Genomic DNA, 12,387 nt, shown 5'->3' with positions numbered 1-12,387 from the left:
TGCAGTGTGAGCAGCACTGTTCACTAAATGCAACATGAAACACAGCTGGTAGTTAACTGGTCTTGATCAAGGTCACTGTCTGGGAAAACACAAAGCAGGGAAATACAGTATACTGCAGTAACTTGCACAATATGGTCAAAATGTGATACTGTGACATAATTTATGATCATTATGGATGATTATATTTTACATCACAATTTTCATTGTCAGTGAAAAACTAGTAAAATCATAATAATGTGGTGTTTCTTCTGATCTCTGTCAGAGCATCTCAGCAACACTACAACATTTCACTCACACACATTTTATCTTTATAAAATAATTGCAGTTGTTGCGATTTGGATACTGCACATAGTCACTTTGTGATTTCCATTATTCTGGGATTAACTGCGAGCATGCTTCTGTCTTCTGCCTTTATGAGAACAATCAAATCAAAGTGTCAACCAGCACTTTCACTTTCGACTGTAAAACCAGAAGTTGGACCTCTGGAGAAAGACGTTCTGTCTCTTAGTGGAGAAACTTCTCTCGCTTCAGAAAGGGAACACTGTTATCCACAAAGTGGCACGAAAATCCCAACAGTGTAACATTTAATATGAAGTATTCAAAGCAGCAGCCAGTAAAACTGTTCTCCCTTACAGTACTTGTGTTGATGTAAGACCGTGTTCCACCACTGAGGTTCAATGAAAGCTAAACTTAAAGAACCACTTTACATGGGAAAGCAGTTTTATTACCCCATAAACACATATTTACCGTATAAGCTGCAGTATATGTGCAGGAAGATTAGTTAGTTAAGGTGACTCGGTGATCAGATGTTCATTAATCCAGCTTTGATGACGTTTCACGCTCGGCTAGAACGGTTTTCGAAACACTTCTCCTGTGAAGTGTCTTTTCAGGTCTGTTACATCATCGGAACAGTTTTTAACCCGAGCGCCACAAGGAAGCTAATGTTCAACAAGGTCGAAATCCTTCATCCACATGATGACCAACTAGCCTCTAAAATGGCTCCATATTTCTTGCTATCTGTTGGAAGCGGCTCTCGGCTGCAGCGCTCATATATTCTCTCCAGAAATCAATAGCGGAGGCCGGCTCGCCCCGACAACTTTCTTCTCCCCTCCCGTCTGAGATATGAGGCCTTGCGGTCAAACGTCAGCTCAGCTCTCGCTTGGTGGACGACTCCAAGCGTGAATTCAATAACCTGAGTCAAGTCGGATCTCTTCAGTCCGTTCCTGTTTTTGCCCCTCTGTCTTTGCCCTGGTTCTCCCCTCTTATCTCCTTCTGAAGGAGGCACCGAGGGAGTGAACGTCCATGGGGACTTAAACTCAAGTCAAATCACATCCACAGTAGACTTTTCACAAGAGGTTTGTCTCAACATCGGGAGTGAACTTTCTTCTTTCTGCACAAGGCATTTCAACCCTAGAACGAGTCAGACTACACTCTTGCAATTTTAATCACACGTTTTGAGACCTGGGTGTGCTGTAATTTGGATGCTAGAGGCCTAAGACAGAAAGTGGGATAGCCCCACTGGGATAATGCCTCCGACTCCTCTTTTCTATTAAACCTGCACAGTTGACTAAAACATCTCAGAGGGTCACCGCGATAAGCCGATGATCAATCTGGCGTCCTCATAAACCCCCAATTCTGTAGGTTTTACAGGTCCAGTGATGGATGACGTAAAGTCTGAATGAGCAGACGCTGATAATTGGAGCCTTTTTTGGTTTATATGCTGTAAATGGCCTCTGAGGTTTAGTGAAGGCACTGAATGTCTTGCTGATCCATTTCCTTAAAGATTCCATAAAACACTGTACTGTGACTGATAATCTGCTTCTCGAATGTTAGTTTTTTTTAACCACAAAAGTTTTACCTTGTTAAAATCCCTGAAACGAAAAAAAATAAAATAAGAAAAAAGCAAATCACTGAATCTGTGACTGCAAATATGTGTCTTTTAAAAGTTTCACTCCTCCACAGGAGGCGTCTCCTGCTTCATTATAAAGTCTATTCTCATTTTCTGAGATGTGTTCCACATCATACCTGTGTTTGCTGAATACTGGACCAGGACCGGCTTCCAGACAATCTGTAATGTCAAATATCCAAATTACCTCAAACACTAAAAATTAGACCGGAACAGTCATCCAAGTCTCAAACTCAGACAAGATCTGCGGAAGCCAAACACACATCACATCCTCGACGCACATCGTGAACGATAACTTCTGACCTCATGTAGTGTTTGTTTGGTGCAACGTGCAGTAAAACTTTCTAATCATCATTTTCATTTTTCATCCAGTCAATCTGTGCTCAGTAGAAGTCTTTAACTGTCTGTGTTAGCAGCCGACTCCTCGTGTCCTCCCTCTTTTAAGCTCCCTCAACTATTAAATCATCTGCTGAAGTTGCTTGTGAAGTTTGCAGATGTTCCACTTTCAAACTGAGGACATTCGCTCGGCAGCCTTGTTGCCTATAATCAACCCCCCCGATGATCTACAGGTCACTTGCAGTATTGCAAAGGAAGCAAATCCAGAGGCTAGAAACGTTTTTGCTGGATGCTTCAAGCGAGCATTTCTCACTGGACTGACGCCATGTTGGCACTCAGTATCTGGTTCTTCTCATAACTCAATGCTGTATTGTTGTAACTGCATGTAATCACAGACAATAATACTGTAGCTCTAGCAGCAGACCGCCTGCAACCGTCAAGAGCTTAACACATCTGCTGATTTTAAATATCTTTATTCTTTTAACACGTGCAACTTGTAAACTAAATACAGAACATCTTTAGTCTTGGTGAGGAACAAACATGAAACTGTACTTGAGCAGGGTGCAGTTTTTGGGGGTGTTTTGATGTGATCACCTGGACAGGTGTATGACAGTGACAGCGCTGGATAACCGCAGTGATGTAGAGCGCTCTGATCGATTACAGAGGGCGGTTTGCTTCAGCCGACACCTCCATGATATGTAATCACAAGAAGGAGAACTCGGACTGTGACTACATCACTTTTGGAAAAGTTTCTGTCCGACTCACGGCAGCTGCCAGCTCACATTATCTCATCACCCCAAATCCCATTTGATGGATGGATTAGTTTACATGCCTCAGACTGCAGGATGAATATGGATAATGATGACACACATGTGACATGTAATATGAAATGGCAGAACAATTACTTCAGGGATTTCATGTAAGCCCAGTTGTTTCCAAACCAGGCCTAAAGTCTGCCATGTCTGTCGAAGTATTAAGTTATATTTCACAGAGAAACTCCGAGTGACACTTTGATATCATTTCTGACGTAAATGAAGAAGCTCAGTTTGACTCTTTGTGTGGAGTTTTAGGTTGCGGAGGATGTTTTTAAATCTGTGGCGAATCCTCAAATATTTAATCAAGACTTAAATAGAAGCATTATTCACCCAGTCACATTATACAACAGGAGAATACGCTTAATGCAATTCACATAGAGGCACTTCCATTTACATACAGCAGCACCGCACACTGTGACTCACATTAGTGAGACGACAGGACCTAATTTATCCTGCATGCGTTCCTTCTTTGAGTGCCTGAGGAGCGAGTGGGTGTTTCCACCTTAAAAGTTACACTAACAAATGTATTCTGGTTGGAGAATGACTTTAGAAAAGGAAAAAAAAGGGGGGGGGAAACTTTTGAATTCGGCCTCGGGAGACCATTGTGACACTTTGATGAATGTCTTCTGCTCAGAGAGGCGCAGAGACTCGGAGACAGAGTGATGATCCAGAGCAGGTTCTCAGCCTCGGAGCCGAGACCCACCAGGCAGCCCGCCAGAGCACGTTAGAGGGGCTGAGACGTGATTCATGTGATCTGAATGATGTTTTTTTTAAGTGTTTTTTTAAATGTTCTGTTTAATTAAACCTAATAATTTACACCTAGATATCTAGTGGGGACAGGTTTGAGAGGACTGTGGTAATTAATCAGGTGAAATATCAAGAAAATAAGAGAAAAAAAATGTTGGTTTCTGTCTTTGCGTCTGTGAGGTGCTGATGTTGAGCAGCGCCGGCCCGTTTTCATACATGTGGAGCAGAAACACAGACTCACAATAATGTGAGTATCAGATGCAACACGTCCCGCGTGGCGATGAAAGGATGTTTGATCCTGTTTCTGGGTCTCACCTTATCTCGCAGTTGCATGCGTGCACACTTCCTGTTCCAGCCATTTCTGGGCTGATGCCCTCATTCATGTTTGTCCAAATTACCTGCGTTGTGTTCATGCTGTGAATAAAAAAGGGACCGATGAGACAGACTGAGGCAGAGTTACATGCCACAGCAATGTAATTACTGGGTTCTGTTTGGGTTCAGTGTTGTTTTGAGATAATAAGTATTCAGTTTTTTTACTTCTCAGAACAAACAAGTACAAACTTTTTTGATTATTCTCTCTCAGACCGTGATGGAAAAACTGAAAATGTTTCCTCAGCCACACTTGAAGGTGATTATTTAAGATGTTAGTCAAAGATAGAACCTCATATCAGAGAAAGGAAAATACGTTTGGTAGTGTCATCCATAATAAATCATGCCCAGACCGTGATTTAAATATCTACACACCCCACAGACACGTAAGTGATTTACACCGTGTTCAAGACAAAATATTTGCTGTAGCTGCTGAGCTAAAAGCTTTAGCTTGCACATCATCTGATGTGGAGGAGGGAAATGGCTCCATGAAGGACGAGCTGCATGGAGCCATTTTCTGCCTGGAAACCTGTATACAACTGAAACCCTCACTATGAGTAAATTACTGGAGCTCTTAAACATTAATAATGCTCATTTCACTTGAAACATGCCTTTATAAACTTTTAAACAAAGCAAATAAAAATCCTACAACAAGCAGATTTCTGGAAGCTGTTGAGCAGAAAGATCCGCGAGCACAGTGAGATGAATTCATCAACAGCTGAACAAGTGACACAAAGCTGCCATAATTATTCCAATCCTCTGCCAACTTTGTCATTTTCTGCACGGCGATACTCGAAGCAGCGCTGACACTCGAATGCCAGTTGAGTAGAAATAGAAACAGTGTGGGATGTAGTTTGTGGGACGGACTGAGCTTTATGTGTGACCCCGCCTCCATGTTTCCTGCAGCTTGCATCATTAGCATTATTGTAAATGTGAGTCAAAGGCCTGTGGTCAGCTACAGAGCAAAATTAGTTCATTTATTGGCAGCATTCATACGTCCCTCCTTGAAAAATTAGATTGAGCTGTGACAGTGAAAGTCGACTCTTAATGTCATTACACAGTTTGTATTTTCTTTAAGCTTTTTAAAGACGAGACAGTTTCCTCCAGCTGCCGACGGTTAGAAGTTCAGAAACTGTGCAGCAAAGGTGAAGTTATCTCCACCCTCACTGTTGATGATCTGCAACCAACAATCAAAGAGTGGAGTCACTGACTGTATAGGTAACATGGTTCCTCTTGAGTACCAAGACAAACTGACCTGAGCGAAGATAAAGTTAGCCACAGTCTGTGCCAAGCGTCCTCCGTAAAAGGCTCAAGTCAAAACTGCTGCTGTCATCGCTCAGGCCCTAAATATGGTCCAGTTAACTCACCAGATCACACTTTTCTCAAGTCATAAACACAGGAGAGAAAATAATTCAGAACAGACTTTGAAAACTGGTCACCAGAGAAAAAAAATCTCACTTGCCTCTCAGAGCTTCTGTAGTGACCAGATGAGACTGGGTGATATTCAGGACAGGAGAGCTGGAGGTGTCCGTGGTCACATGGTCACCAGGCTGCACAGCCACAAAATGGATGGTTTAATTTCCCTTCAGTCACTGTTCATTAACCCACGACACTACTTAGAAAAAAAAAAAAAGAAAACATTCATCCAGGATACAAACTGCTGTAGCCGAGTGTTTCACAGTGACCACTATTCAATCTTTTATTAGGCTATAACCAATCAAATCTGGTTTAGTCTTATTTTCGGAACAATTAGGACAGGATGCAGGATTCAGGACAACCTCTAATTGGGGACGTTCTTAAGTATTTCAGGGTGTCTGGTCACGTCACGTACACCTCGTTTATCTCCTCGTTGCTCGGAGTATCTCTTCAAATTTCAGAAAGTCTGAGACTTTCCAAGGTCGGAACAGCCACTTGCATACGAAAAGCGCCGGTTCCTCTGCACACATGTTGCATGTGAGTGTAAAGTGTGAGCTCACCAGTTACTTGATTTGCAATACTTGACCACACTTCTAACATTAAAGAGCAGCATTAACTTTACCTGAGGCTGGATGATCACTGCGCTCCTTTAATTGCCATTAGATCTGCGTCAGTGTGTGTTGAATCTCCGACAGTTTTCATCCAAAATAGAACCTCACACACGCACAGAGCTGACCCTGCACAGAAGGACAGCCAAAGACATAATGAGTGTAAATGAGATGTAACATCATCCCTGATGGTGAACTAAAAGAAGCCTCGTCCCTAAACTCTCTTTTTGCGGTCGCTGCAAAGAAACAAACACTCTTGAACCCTTTTCTCTGCAACTGATTTAAGGAAATGCAAGATTTTTACAGAAGCATAAATCAAAAATCTACACATACATGCACCTACATTCCTGCAGTATCTAGTGAAGGTACAGACACCTGAAATATCTCCGTGTTTCTGGGTCAGCTGTACAGAAAGTGCTAATGTGCGTGATGGAGCGAGGAGGCGGTCGGAGCAGCGCTCTCCCTGGACGGATGGATGATTCTCTTTGATGTTCACGCTACACTGACGACCAACTCTGTGCATCCTGGGAAGTTTAATGAGGACCTATAGATTTTGTTTCTGTTGTTTTGCTTTCAAGATGAATCCAACACCAGTGAGCTGGACCTGGATGGTCAGTTATGCCAATAAATGACACGTAGGGAGCATTAAAAGGTGTTCTTGCTGCACATCCTTGAGTGCATATGATCCTCCTCACTCTCATTAAGGTTTCCATCTAATATTAACTATCAAATCAAGGATAAACACAGAAGCAAGGTCTTTAAAAATCTGTGAAAAATATATGTATCTGGGTCGACCTGAGCTTGGTTCAAAACTTGACATGAAAACTGAAAACAGAATCATGCAGGAGAGCCACAAATTGCTTGAAATTCATGCCGAGGATAACTGGAGTCTTCACTTCACACGGCTGCTACTTTGGGGTCCCATCATTTCCCTTTTTTAGATCAGAAGCAAACTTTTACCGAGCCCCTCTCCGAGCAGAGAGCTTGTTTCTGCCTCTGCTCACACTGTGTTGCTGGCTGACTGTTGCTGTGCTGATGAGAACAGTCTGTTAACTGCTTTAGTTGTGGCCAAAGGGAGTCTCACTGGCAGGCTGTTCAGCTGTTTGTGCAAATAGTTTAACCTAAATTGGACCTGGACCAGACTGTGGCCGGCAGCCTGTTTGGACCACGCGTCATCTTTGACCCTCCTCTCCACGAGTTAAAGACGGTCACGGTGGACCTCCAGCGCCTGCGACACCAATGCTTTGACCCAGCTAACCCTCCACTGCCAGACCCAGATGATGCCGTTCCACCCGGGAGCGATCGTTGGCGGTCTCAGCTTAGTTTGTCCTGTTTTTGTTCTCCAAGGGAGCTCAGCTGTGGTGCAGTCTGCTGTGCACTGAAGCCTTATGGAGAAGTGGAACATGGGCCGAGTGTTTTTCTCAGTCAGAATAAACAGCAGTTATCTCTCAATATGGCAAACAAGTTGGTTCAGTGCCTCTTGTGACACAGAGTGAAGAATTAATTTATTAGAAATGCCATTAAAATCAAGCGACTTTTTAAATTACACGTCACACCGACTCAAGAAGATGGAAGCCAAAAGATAATCGTGTCACTTTACAAACTCATTTATCACTCCATACATTTCAGGAAGGTCCACCTGCTTAATTCTGTTATTGATCTGGTCAAACTTTCCTCATAGCTCAGTAGTTAGGAAAGTGCTGAGTCATCTTTTCTCCACATCTGTGTCAAATACTGTAAAAGCCAGTTTCACATCACTTCACGCTGCTTTCTGTCTTCCCTTTATTCTTCTGATCTCATGTGAATAATTGATTTCCTGATAGTTTTCTTGAGATTTTAAACATTTCGTCCTAAACTTCCCGTGTCGTCTGTGTTTTATGCTGTTATATCTGTTCAAGTTTTATTTCCAGTTTTTGTTACTAATTTGTCTTCCTTGTTTAGTTTAAGTTAATGTCATATTGTCTTTAACTCATTCAAATAGGTGAAACAGTTGGTTCTTAGTCTTGGCGATGTCCTCCATCAGCTTCACTCTGTCCAGTGTTCAGTAAACTGTGTAGGAAATCAGAGTTAGGAGACAAATTAAAGGAAACAAAAGGACGGATACATTTCCAAAGAGGGCTCGAGGGGTCAGATAGAACATATACTAGACATTCTCTTATAGATTCATATGCTGCAGTCTCACAATTAAACTAAATCTCAACCTTTAACTGAATGACCAACAATTAGAGATTATCAAAAACACCAAAGCGAGAGAATATCTAAGATCATTCTGGCTCAGAAGACGAACTCTCTCACTGGTTTGCAGCCTGGCCGCCCATCTCCACCTCCAGGTATCACAGCTGGGTCGTAAACATATAAAGTGAAGGTTTTATGACATGTTACGGCCAAATGTCAGTCTGGTACATGGCCTGTGACGTGGGCTGGTTATTACAACTTCCTACAGTTGACCTCTAGAACAACTTGCTAAGAAAACCCAATGTGAGGGAACTGAACTCCGGTTCTACGATGAGAGTTATGTAGTTGTGTAACCTGTAAAGCTGCAGCCGCTGTCGTAGTTTCTCTCTACTTATCCTGGTCGTTCCAGATTGATTTATCAGTTGAAACAGCATGGCGAGCCCGTCTATTAGCCCTTCACAGCAGCACGTAACAGTAATGTAACCGCTATGGTTGAAAACTGATCCTCTGTCATGGCAGAAATCCCAGATCGGGATTGCGGCCAAAACCTAAATGATCTGTGGACCAGATGACATCCAGGCACCACGTTTCCGCCAAATCTGTTGATTTGTTGCTTTCTAACATGTCGTGTTCAGGCCGCCGCTGGCTGGATTATCCACACCAAATCAGATTTGGCATGTTTGCACAGGAGTTAGTGTTAGTTTACAACCACAGTCGCTTCACACACACACACACACACACACACACACACACACGTTCCTGCTGACACATTTGGCTGAAGTTTGGAAAGCGGTTGCTGTTTTCTTTAAGCTTTACTGGCTCACAGTCGGGGTATCGAATAGATTATAAAAAGTTCTGCAGCTACTTTTCAAAATCACTTAATGGCCAAGAGCCAAAATATATACGAATGCTTAAAGAATACAAAGTTAAGCCAGCAGCTGCCTTTTTGTCTTTGGGCTGCAGTCGATTGGTTAAACCTCCCGTCAGAACTAAACGTGGTGATGCTGCACATTTCTTATTTCCTCTAGTGAACTTTCCTTTTTTAAACATAAATTCGGGGCGGCCTGGAAATGAAACTCCTTGTCCAGCCCTTGTTTTAATTTTTACTTTTTTAGTTTTTATGAAGTTGTGTGGGGAATAAGGTCCCAGCACAGAGTTTGCAGACAGGAAGGTGGCCAGTCACAAGGGTCCTGTTGTGTTCAGGAAGTTTATTCAGTCATGAAAATCAATCAATGCCTGTTTATATGCTAATAAACTGATCGTCATCTGATTTATGGAGGTGCAGGATTATTCAGGTTGTTATGTAAACAGCATTATGCTTCATCGGATAAAAGCCGTCATCAGATTATGCGATGCTAGTTCTACTCACATTCATGTAAAGAACATGTAAACACGTCAAATCAGATTATTAACCAGATTATTCCCAGTTATCGGATTATTGTGGTCATGTAAATGGGCTCAGTGAAGATTTTTCTTCTTCTGATTAGAGCATCTTCCCCAAAAAACTACAAAGAACAACTTTAAATTGATAAAAAAAATTAAAAAAATTCACAGAATATAAAATCTCACCTTGTAGGAATCCAAAGGTCTGAAAGTGCAACACACTTTCTTTCCACCCTTCAGTGTCAGACTACTTTCTGTTTCTGCCCGTATCTAATGCACACGATGCTTCACGGCTGAGTAGAAGTGGACTGAAAAGAGTGCATTATTCACAGATGGAAACACTGTGCTGTGCTTATTTTGTGAGCTGAGAATGAACATTAAGGAGAGCGAAATCATCAGCAGGACGAGAAGGAAGACGACAAACATCCCTGGAAGACAATGTGGAGTGACTTAATTAAAATGAGCTTCATAAGCTTTGTATTAATGTGACAGTATGAGTTTGTTGCAGATTTGCAGGAAAATTTCGCCTCACTGTGATTTGTGCATTTTGTTTAGCTAAAACCTTCGACTATCTGAATGGTATATTTACTGAAGAACAGCCACGCGTGCTCAATTAAAGCAATTACAGTGTGTTTCTGTAAGGTTGACCCTAGCTGAAGGTGTACTGCATGTAAAACAAAATGGGCTCTAGAGACGTCGGAGGTCATCGGCACTGACAGACTGCAGGGATCAGCAGGGCAGCAGACAAGTTCACAAGTTCAGCTTCAGCTTTTCTTCTTCAAGATGTCTGTTATCCACGAGCAGACGCGCTCCTTTTAGTTCACAAAGAGATCTGAACACAACAACAACAACCGCAGACTACAGGCGTTATCAGACAGACGCAGCACCGACACAGAAATAGGCTCCGGAGAGGAAGAAAAAGCTCAATCTCGCTCACGACAAAAACGTCTTCCAGCGCTGAATCAACACGGTTTGCTTGAAAATAGTTTGTATCTGGTTTAGTTATTAAAAAAGCATTGCTGACGTACACACAGACACCAGAGTTTTTTTATTAGCAGAAACAGAATCAAAACGACCACGAAGGTTGAAATCAACTTATTATGACCCATGTTTGTGTTTCTTGTTCTGTGATGACCTCGTGGCCTTACAGCAGCAAAGGAGGAAGTCAGGTAAATGAATTTCTAAATATTAAACAACAGTCTTTTTCTTCCCTTAACCAGCTGTAACAGACGGCCTGATGTCCGGCAGGCGGCTCTTAAACGCAGCACCATCTTCACTGAAAAGAAAAAGAAAAACATCGCAGCTGAATAAATTCCAGGAAGCAATTATGTTTCTAATCAAAATGCCGTTGGGAGAATACATTAGTGATATATTTAAACATAATTTGAAGGAAACAAGGTTCATCAAATACACTTAAGTGCACATTAGTGGTTAATTATCATTGCAATGACGATTAAATGGCAGTCGCTGCAGCTCATCTGCTGTAATCCAGTGGATGAAAAACACTTTTGCATTGTTCTGACAGATTTTTGTCAAACTGATCTGCAGCAACATGCGCCGACTGTTTGTGTTGTTCCTGTATTTTCTATCTGAATGTCACTTCGGTTAACAAACCTATTTTTAGATTTCTTTCCTCCTCCTTATAGTCACATTTTCCAAACATGGCGAGAAATTGAAACCCAGGAGGCTTTTGATCCAGATCGGCAGTGATCCGGCTGCCCACTTATCTGTGTTAAAAAGAATTTAGAAACCATGTGGGGGGGTGTTTTCTGTTCGCTTTCCAATTCTGGCAACGCCTGAAAATCATCATCGGTATAATGCAGTTGATCCGTCTGTACGTCAAACACTTGTAGTCCTTGGCACAGTATCTCAACATTTGACAGCCAGATTGTCAAGAAAAGCGGTGCATTATGATGGATAATCTCCAGTTATTATTCTCTTTTTTTTGCATCTTAAACCAACTCACTGGTCCATCTGGAAAACTAGAAATATCTGTTAAATCCTCTGATTCCAAAAAGGAGCGCTCGCTTATCTTATTTTTAATTTCTTGAGAATAACAGCAAACATCGCTCCTCTCCAGAGGATAATTACTGGTTTTAATGATGCCATAACTGGACAATCTTCACATTTTTAGCTCCACCAGCTCAAAGACGATCTTAATCATCACTATATTGTTTGCTCCATCTAACACTCTTGTATTGAGCAGTTTAATTAACACGGCAGCCACTCAGGGACACTAGTGGGTCAATTAGCTTTTACTTTTCTTATTATGAGTGTAAATTTCAGTAGCAGTTGGGTCCTTAGAAGAACTGCATGCCAAGAAAAGAAATTAACACGTACACAGCAATTACCTAATTCACTCAAGTGTGAAAGATGAAGTTCCTACTGGAATTTTAAACCGCCTAATTATCAGAACACAGAAAATACAGCAACATCAGCGTCACAGAACAGTTTTAATGTCATTCTGAAGTTTTCCACTTGAAATAAAATTGATCTCTCATCAGTAATACGCCCCCGATCAGTCTCTGTTACTGAAGCTCTGCTGTGTTCAAACTGCTGTCAGTCAGTAAACAGCAGGCAGCTCCATTAATCAAGTGAGCGTTTTGTGTTTCACAGCTCTGTGCTTTTAAAT

The sequence above is a fragment of the Acanthopagrus latus genome, chromosome 15 (genome assembly GCF_904848185.1).
Source record: "Acanthopagrus latus isolate v.2019 chromosome 15, fAcaLat1.1, whole genome shotgun sequence".
Taxonomy (NCBI): domain Eukaryota; kingdom Metazoa; phylum Chordata; class Actinopteri; order Spariformes; family Sparidae; genus Acanthopagrus; species Acanthopagrus latus.
This window is presented reverse-complemented; position numbering follows the sequence as displayed.